The sequence below is a fragment of the Euprymna scolopes genome, chromosome 37, assembly GCF_053919585.1.
Source record: "Euprymna scolopes isolate OS-2025 chromosome 37, ASM5391958v1, whole genome shotgun sequence".
NCBI classification, from domain to species: Eukaryota; Metazoa; Mollusca; class Cephalopoda; order Sepiida; family Sepiolidae; genus Euprymna; species Euprymna scolopes.
In genome coordinates, this window is record NC_136518.1 from 18,410,769 (window position 1) to 18,419,131 (window position 8,363).

Below are 8,363 nucleotides of genomic sequence, written 5' to 3' on the forward strand. Positions count from 1 at the left end.
ATATTGGTTGTTTTTCTCCTAACATTTCGGCCGATGTAACCCCCGACCGTCTTCAGGTGCATTCACACTGGATGTTATTGGTAAAGTGTGAAAAAGATTTTAGTGTTTGTCTTACTTCTAATGTAGTTTCTTTATACCTGCTCAGCGCCTGAAGTTTCTGTGGATTGGTTTCCACATTCAAGGGGGTTTCTTAATAGCTACAATAGTTGTTGTTATGTAGATTTTCTCCACGCAAAGATATGAGACCCTTCACAAATTTACGTGTCATCGATGCGCAGGGAACATGCTAATGTTCTCTATATTGTCGCAATGCTAGTATGGTAGAGTGATAATAATAATAATAATAATAATAATAATAATAATAATAATAATAATGGACACGGCTGAAATATGAAGGAAAACCCTTGAATGCGGATAACAATACAAGTATACAATATAATGAAGAAGCGTTACAGGGAATGAAGAACACAGAAGCTGCATATCTACATGTTCTAATTCCCCATCACGCATCCACTCCCATTGTCTCATCACCATTCCCCACAAAAAAGAAAGTGATACCAAAGGGCCAAGAAGGGTCAAGGAGGATGGAAAGACCGATGAGAGAATGCTGACCTGACCTCTGCTGGACAAATGCAATCGAAGGAGGTAGAGATAGCTGGGCGTCTGGGGACACTTGTTGTCACTCAGCTTCCAGAGAACACCACAGGTTTCCAATCAGATCTTTGATGACTTGTGCGAAAGCTCCATGTGAGCCAATAATAATAGTTCGGTCACCATAACGTAAAAGGTGTTACATGTGGCCGCAACCGGGATTGAACTCAATACACGAGTCTAGTGTAATTCAAATGTTGTCCGTAGCTGGATACTTGATGCTTTCCCAGGGCTATCAAGGATATTTTTTACCCTGAAGCCATTACTAGATGGGTTGCTGACTACGGCTGAAGGGGGGGGGGCATCTACACTCGAAAGAAGGATAGACCGCGCCAGTTTCCATACCTGGTATTTTATCTCTCGCTACATACAGCGACTCGCCTTCCCACATGGTCACCCATCTGATATTGGCCAGGCACAACCTTGCTTAACTTCGGTAATCTGGCGAGAACCGGTGTGTCAACGTGATTGTGCTGTATGTATAATACCATCACAATTCAATCTGCAAACCTTTTGATCAATTCGGGCAGAATAAACAACGCGTGCATTTCTTTTGAAACTTCCCTTGTAAATTAATCTCTTTTTCTAAACTATTTATTGATTAATCTGTTAGCAATTATCTGCCCTTGAAATCCGAACGTTTTTATTTCATATATTTTCATTATTCGTTTGTTTTCTTCATGTATCTATATATTACTTATAAATTATTTAAAATATACTTGATATCTTAATCATATCTTATATCATTGGAACTTAATTTCATTATTTATTGATTAATCACTACTGTTCATTGTTTCATTCACATTTATCTCGTTTGAATATCGTAATTACTTATACTTTATATCTTATATATATCTCATATTTTATATAAATTTATTATATATAATTATATATATTACTAGCATTTCAGCCCGGCGTTGCCCGGGCGTTCGGATGTCTATGTTGAGAAAAAAAAAGTGGTAGTAGGAAGGCAGGCTCGAACCCGTACCGCAAAGGAGGAAAAGAATAGGGTAATACCTAACGTTTATGCTGTTACGACCACCGCCAAACCGGAAGCGGCATTTTTTAAAATTAAGGCTAGACAATCTAAAGGAGAGGGTAATTTTCAAAAATATCGGCGAAAAAGTGACCCCCCCTGTAAAAAAGTGGCTAGTTGAAGGGGAAGATATTAATGTTTTTAGCCAATTTTTCGATATTTGTCGTATGAAAGATCATACTTTAAAACGCTACTGATCTTGATAGAATCCGTCGCATCTCTTGAAAGTTTAAGGCAGACATGCAAACAGACATGCATACATACATTTATATATACATACATATATATTGTTAACTACACATTTTGATCCAAACTGATGAAAAAGCTTGCCCTATCTCTGAATACCCTTTATGTAAAATTTCAAATATTTAGACCAGAAATTGTCTGAGTAATTTGGAAGAGACCGCAGAGGTCAATTTTTAAAAAAAACTTTGACTCCTATTATGACCCCTTAAAATTTATTGTTTTGGGCTCAAATCAAGTTATTAAGTTAAATCCATGTCCAAGGAACCTATATCTAAAATTTCAAGTGCGTCGACCCAAAATTGTCGGAGTAGTTTGGTAGAGTTCTCAAAGGTCAAATCGTTGAACTTTGACCGCTTAATCGCAAAATTTCTGGCCAAAAAGCGATCACATCGATTTTCCCAAATCTCAGTATCCTGTATATCAAATTTCGAGTCTGTAGACTAAAAATTGACAAAGTTATTGTGTAGGGAAATGTACACAGACACACACACAGACACGCTCACTTATATATATATATATATATAGATAGATAGATATTATATATTTGCTTATATTATATATTTGATGTCAATTTAATTATTAATTAATTTAGTTATTTAATTATAATCATGCTTTTTATTTTAATTTAATTTAATTTGTATTATTATCTAATTTTGTTTTATTATTTCATGTTTTCGATTTTAAATCATTTTTAATCTCAAGTCTGTGAAGAGTCCCAAATTCTTCATGTTTCAACATGAAACCATTGAGTGAGGACCAGGCATAGGCGGCATGCTCCATCCCAGCAGATGGATGTTCCAGTCCTTCTAAAACCGAATGTTAAATGGCTATTCTAATCGAGTCCGATTGAGATGACCAGATGAATTTTATCCTAAATACAGAATAACAAGAGCAATGAAATCCAGTTCTCCCCAACAGCCATTGTAATGTATAGCTTTTAAATAAAGCAATTTATAGGAGATTTTCAAGAACGACCGTTTTAACTAGTGATACACACTCTCTCTTTTTCTCTGTCTACCCGGCTCTGTCTTTGTTTGTTTGTTTGTTTGTTCCTCTCTCTCTCTCTCTCTCTCTCTCTCTCTCTCTCTCTCTATATATATATATATATATATATATATATATATATATATATATATATGTATATATTAGCACGTTTGATTGAACACGATATAATTATTATTTTTTTCCGATTTTTCTGGATATCTTTTGCATTCGCCGAGGGCCTTTTTTTTCAGCTGGCATGTTGTATAAAATGGCGCCCAAACGTTGTAGTTCAGCCATATTCCTCTCAGGTGCTTTCTATCAGTGTGTCCGATTATCGCGCTTGAATAATGACTTGCTGCCAAGAATACACACACACACACACACACACACACACACACACACACACACACACACACACACACATATATATATATTCTTTGCCTGCTCTCTGTTTGTCTGTCATTTCCACATTTTCTAGCAAACTAAAACTGAAATGTATAGAACTTATGATAATATTCAACGTAGTTATATTTGTTCGATATATATATATATATATATATATATATATATATATATACACACACACACACACACACACAGGGGGTATATATGTACACACGAAGTAATGCGTTTTATTTTTATTATTAGTTTTACTCATTGATAAATATCAATAACATTTTATTTTTTAAACATTACTACCAACAGTGGAAGATTTTCGTTTAAACAAAATCAAATAGCAAAGACAATTAAAAGAATCATTTTCTGGCATCAGAAAATAGGCATGAATTTTCCGATTCCAAATCAGATTCCGATACCCTCAGAAGTTTAGATTTTTCCGATTCCCGATCCCGATTGATTGCCCCAACACTAATATCTATGTATAAATGTATTATATGTTTATTTTTGCATATATGTATATATAAATATGTAGACATGTATATATATATATATATATATATATATATATATATATATAAGTGTTAAAACGATAAATTAAATATTTTCGATAAATCAAATATTATCAATAAATAACTACTATGCCTAAAATCTAAGTTAATGTCAGGATCTATTAATAATAAATTGCCGTTTAGTAATCTGCTCTAATCAAATAATATTTTGATTCGATCAAATCACGCCGAAAGACGTCAGTCGCGCGAAGACGCGAATCACGAGATTTGATGCTTCGTCTCATAACAACGTCACTCGCCGTTTATATTACGTAATAGTGGTGATCTCACGGGGAAGGTATTTTATAATCGGCGCCATATTTCTTTTTTTTTTTTCTATTTTTCGACGGAATTGCAATCTTTCAGCGTCGCACGCCATGTGAGATTTTATAAAGTTGAAAAGCTGGAAGGAGAACGGAAGCTGATGTCAGTATCCGTTTAGTTGCTCTCTCTCTTGCCCTCTCTTTCGCCCCTCCCCCCTCTCTCTCTCCCTCTCTCTCTTTCACTTATTTTCGTTCGGTTTTTCCGAGATTTGGAGATTAAGTAATTCTTTGCGTAATGGTAAACCCCTTTCTTTCTTTGATCGTCCATGTCATCGACTATCGGTGAGATGGTGGGACGGCTAAAAATGACTTGTCTGAGAAGTTCTCGGCGCTTTAACTAACCCTAACCCTAACCCTCTGATCTCTTCCACTCCCCCTCTCTCTCTTTCTCTTCTCGCACCCCGCCGACCCTCGGAGAATTCTCCGTAGTCATCTTTTGACATCAAACAATGTAAACTGATAACGACAGCTTCCGTATTACACGGATAACATTTTTAACCTCGCTTAATACCGTCATCGAGATTTGTAAAACTGATCCCCTGTCGGTCGCATAAATAAATCGAATCGCGTTTGAACAAAACTCGAGCGGAGTTAAATAATTTGATCATGACTGGTTATTTATGGAATTACATTTTATAACCTCTAACCCTACTACTAACCCTAACCCCAATCCTTCACACAATTCTTAAATCGGAAGGAAACATTTCCAGCTTTCCGATCTCATTTTGGAAATTATTAATTCACCCTTCAAATTCTGTCCGGATTTTAATTCTCAGAAATTTAATCGTCGGTATGAATGTTTAATGGAGTCTTTTTTTCTTTTTCTGGGGCCCAGGTTCGAATTCGCTGCGGGCCACTTTGTTCACTCTGTAGTATTCTTTATTATTCCCAGTTTCGTTAACTGCATTATTATTATTATTATTATTATTATTATTATTATTATTATTATTATTGTTATTGTTATTGTTATTATTATTATTATTATTATTATTAGTTGTAGTAGTAGTAGTAGTAGCAGTAATAGTAACTGCTGTAATAGTTGTAGTAGTTGTGAGAACTCCAAGTGAGCACAACTACTACAAAAGCTACTACTACTACTACTACTACTAATTATAATACTAATAAGTAGGGCTATGACAACAGAATATTCTAATCATTGTTTTGACTCTCGAGTATATATCCGACACAGTTAGGCACAGTTAATCAACCGAGAACCACATCGCTCTATATAAAAGCATATAAAATATCAACGGATACACACTCGAAAGTCAAAACAATGAAAATAATATGCTGTTGTCCAAGCCCTAATAATAATAATAATAATAATAATAATAATAATAATAATAATAATAATAACAATAATAAGTTAGTACAGGCCATCATCAGAAATTAATCACTGACGACAACCAGTACTGTTCCCTAGAATCTGGGTGACAGCAAGTCTCCCAAGATTCCAAGTACTCTTCACCTCATTCGATAATCTTTGCAAACGAATTTGCATTATCTCAACAACCGTTTGCCATTGACTTCTCGATGGGAGCGACTATTGGATTGTCACCGGAATTTGAGTGACAACAAACCTCACCAGGGTTCTAGTCCTCTTGACACTTATCAAGCGGAAGTCTAATTCGTGGTTTTACGACTCGGTCTTTGATCCTCCTTGACCCTTCATAAATATTTGATATGGCGTCAGTCAAGGTTTTCATGATTTTTGAGGGAGTAAAAACAAAAAATGAGTCTGTGTAGCTTAATTGCCATATACATCTAAAATGTGTTGTTTAAGTTTTCTTGGTTCAATGTGGTGTTTCTATTCTTTTTGTTGTATTTTTGTTGCATTTTACTATTTCATATACTATTAATAAACTTCTAAATGTTTATATATATATATATATATATATATATATATATATATATATATATATATATATATATACCAATAAAACTTTCGAACGGATCCACCGAATTGAAAAATTATTTTCTTCCCTGAAAGGTGTGAGCCCCTAGATTGTCTTTATCTATATATGGTTCGCAACGAACGACGCCGAGTCACACAAAATATTTTTAGTATGTTATTATGGATGATAACGACTACCAGTTGTCAAAATTTCAGCTTTTCACAGTTGTTATTTCTAACAAATATTAGGTTTTAAAATGTTGTCCCTTAGTTTTGGACGCCACTTGACGAATTTCGGCTCGTACGAGATAAAATGATAAATACTATAAATGGTCTAAACGTTGATTTGCGTTTTCTCTTCATAACTATATATATATATGTACTAATAAAGAGACCCGACGTTGCCCAGGATTGAATGAAGTCAACAAGTGTTTTACACCCCCCATATTTTTATTGTGATCGAAATCGATGAAATTACCCATTTTGTAATCAATTCGATTGATTACCTGCTCGAATTTGGGCCAATTGAGATGTACCTGAAGAAAGCTTCACATGCCACACCGCAGTGATTAGTTCACAATACATTGTACTCTACATTGCACTGTAGAGAAGTTAATATTGATTTCATAGTTTTATATATACTAGCCGTAATTAAAATTTTAAATGCAAAAGTTAAGTGTTATGATTCAATTGTGATCTAAATATAAACATTTATTTCGAACGCGCCCCTGTCCTATTTAAGAACCTATTGTTTTATATGCCCGGCCTTTCTGTTTTTACTAGCGGGGAGTACCCGGCGTTGCTCGGGTGTTTGGAGGTGTGTTTGTTAAAAAAAAAAAAACGTTGGCCGGGTAAAAGAAAAATAGTTTTAGTAGGAAGGTAGGATTGAACCCCGAAGCCTATACTCAAAGGTGGAAACGAAAGGAGAAAAAAAGCCAGACACCTACCCATCTCGACCACAACGAGCGAAGAACTGATAAGCGCATTAAGCGAAAGTTTATAAAGCGAAATAAGCAGGTGCGAAGAAGTGGCGTGATGTCTGACTTAGTTTTGCGCTGCAAGCCAGATCATTCGATTTTCGAAGACGCGGCGAGCTGGTAAAAGTCGGGCAAATTAAATACACATGCGACCCCTGTTGTTAAGTCGTAGTTATTATGATTTAGACGTGATATAAAAGGTTTTAAGAAGGAGCGAGCCGACCGAGAATAACGGCGAAAAAAAGCCTTTTGCGGACATACAAAAAAAGCGAACGTACATACATACACACACATTTTCGCTTTTATATATATAGACTAACGGGGGTACCCGGCGGTGCCCGGGTGTTTCGAGGTGTGTATGCTCTTAAATCAAAAAGAAACACGAGGAGGGGGTAAAAAAGTTAGACCAGAAATTCTCTGAGTAATTTAGTAGAGACTGTAGAGGTATTTTTTTTAAAAACTTTGACCTCAATTTTGAACACTTAACATTCATATTTTTGGTGCTCACATCAAATTATAAAGTTAGATCCATGTTTAAGGAACCTACATCTAAAATTCCCAGTATTTAGACGCAAAATTGACGGAGGAGTTCGGTAGAGTTTTCAAAGGTCAACTAATTGAACTTGGACCGTTTTACAGCCAAATTTCTGGCCGAAAAGGGATTAACACTATTTTCCCATATCTCAATACCTGTTATGTCAAACCTCGAGTCTGTAGACAGAAAATTGACAGCGTTATTTGGTAGGGAAATGTACACAGCCACACAGACATTTTCACTTTTATATATATACTAGCATTTCATTTCCGTGTGTTTGAGCAAAAAAAAAAGTGGTAGTAGGAAAACAGGCTCGAACCCGTACCGCGAAGGAGGAAAAGAACGAGGGCAAAACGTGACGTCTTTGCTGTTACGACCATCGCCAAACCGGAAGTGACGTAGGTTTAAATTAAGGCTAGACAATGGAAAAGAGGGGATGACTTTCGAAAATATCGTCGAAAAAAACGACCTCTCCCTGTAGAAAAGTGTCCAGTTGAGGGTGAAGATATTAATGTTTTTAGCCAATTTTTCCGTATTTGTCGTTTGAATACTGATACTGATTTTGTGAAAATCCGTCGCCTTTGTCGAAAGTTTTAGGCAGACATGCAAACATACATACATACATACATACATACATACATTTATATATTGGTAGCTCAAATTTTCGACTCAAACCGATTAAAAAGCTTGCCCTATCTCTGAATACCCTTCATGTAAAATTTCAAATGTTTAGACCAGAAATTGTCTGAGTAATATGGTAGAGACCGCAG

At 35.4% G+C, this 8,363-nt stretch overlaps 1 non-coding gene across 1 annotated transcript; it reads right to left on the minus strand.

Annotated features, from left to right (window-relative positions):
• Positions 1–233: 233 nt before the first annotated feature.
• On the minus strand, positions 234–337 carry LOC145261426 (U6 spliceosomal RNA). The gene has a single exon (XR_013864442.1). It is a non-coding gene; the product is annotated as a U6 spliceosomal RNA (small nuclear RNA).
• Between the last annotated feature and the right edge of the window lie 8,026 nt (positions 338–8,363).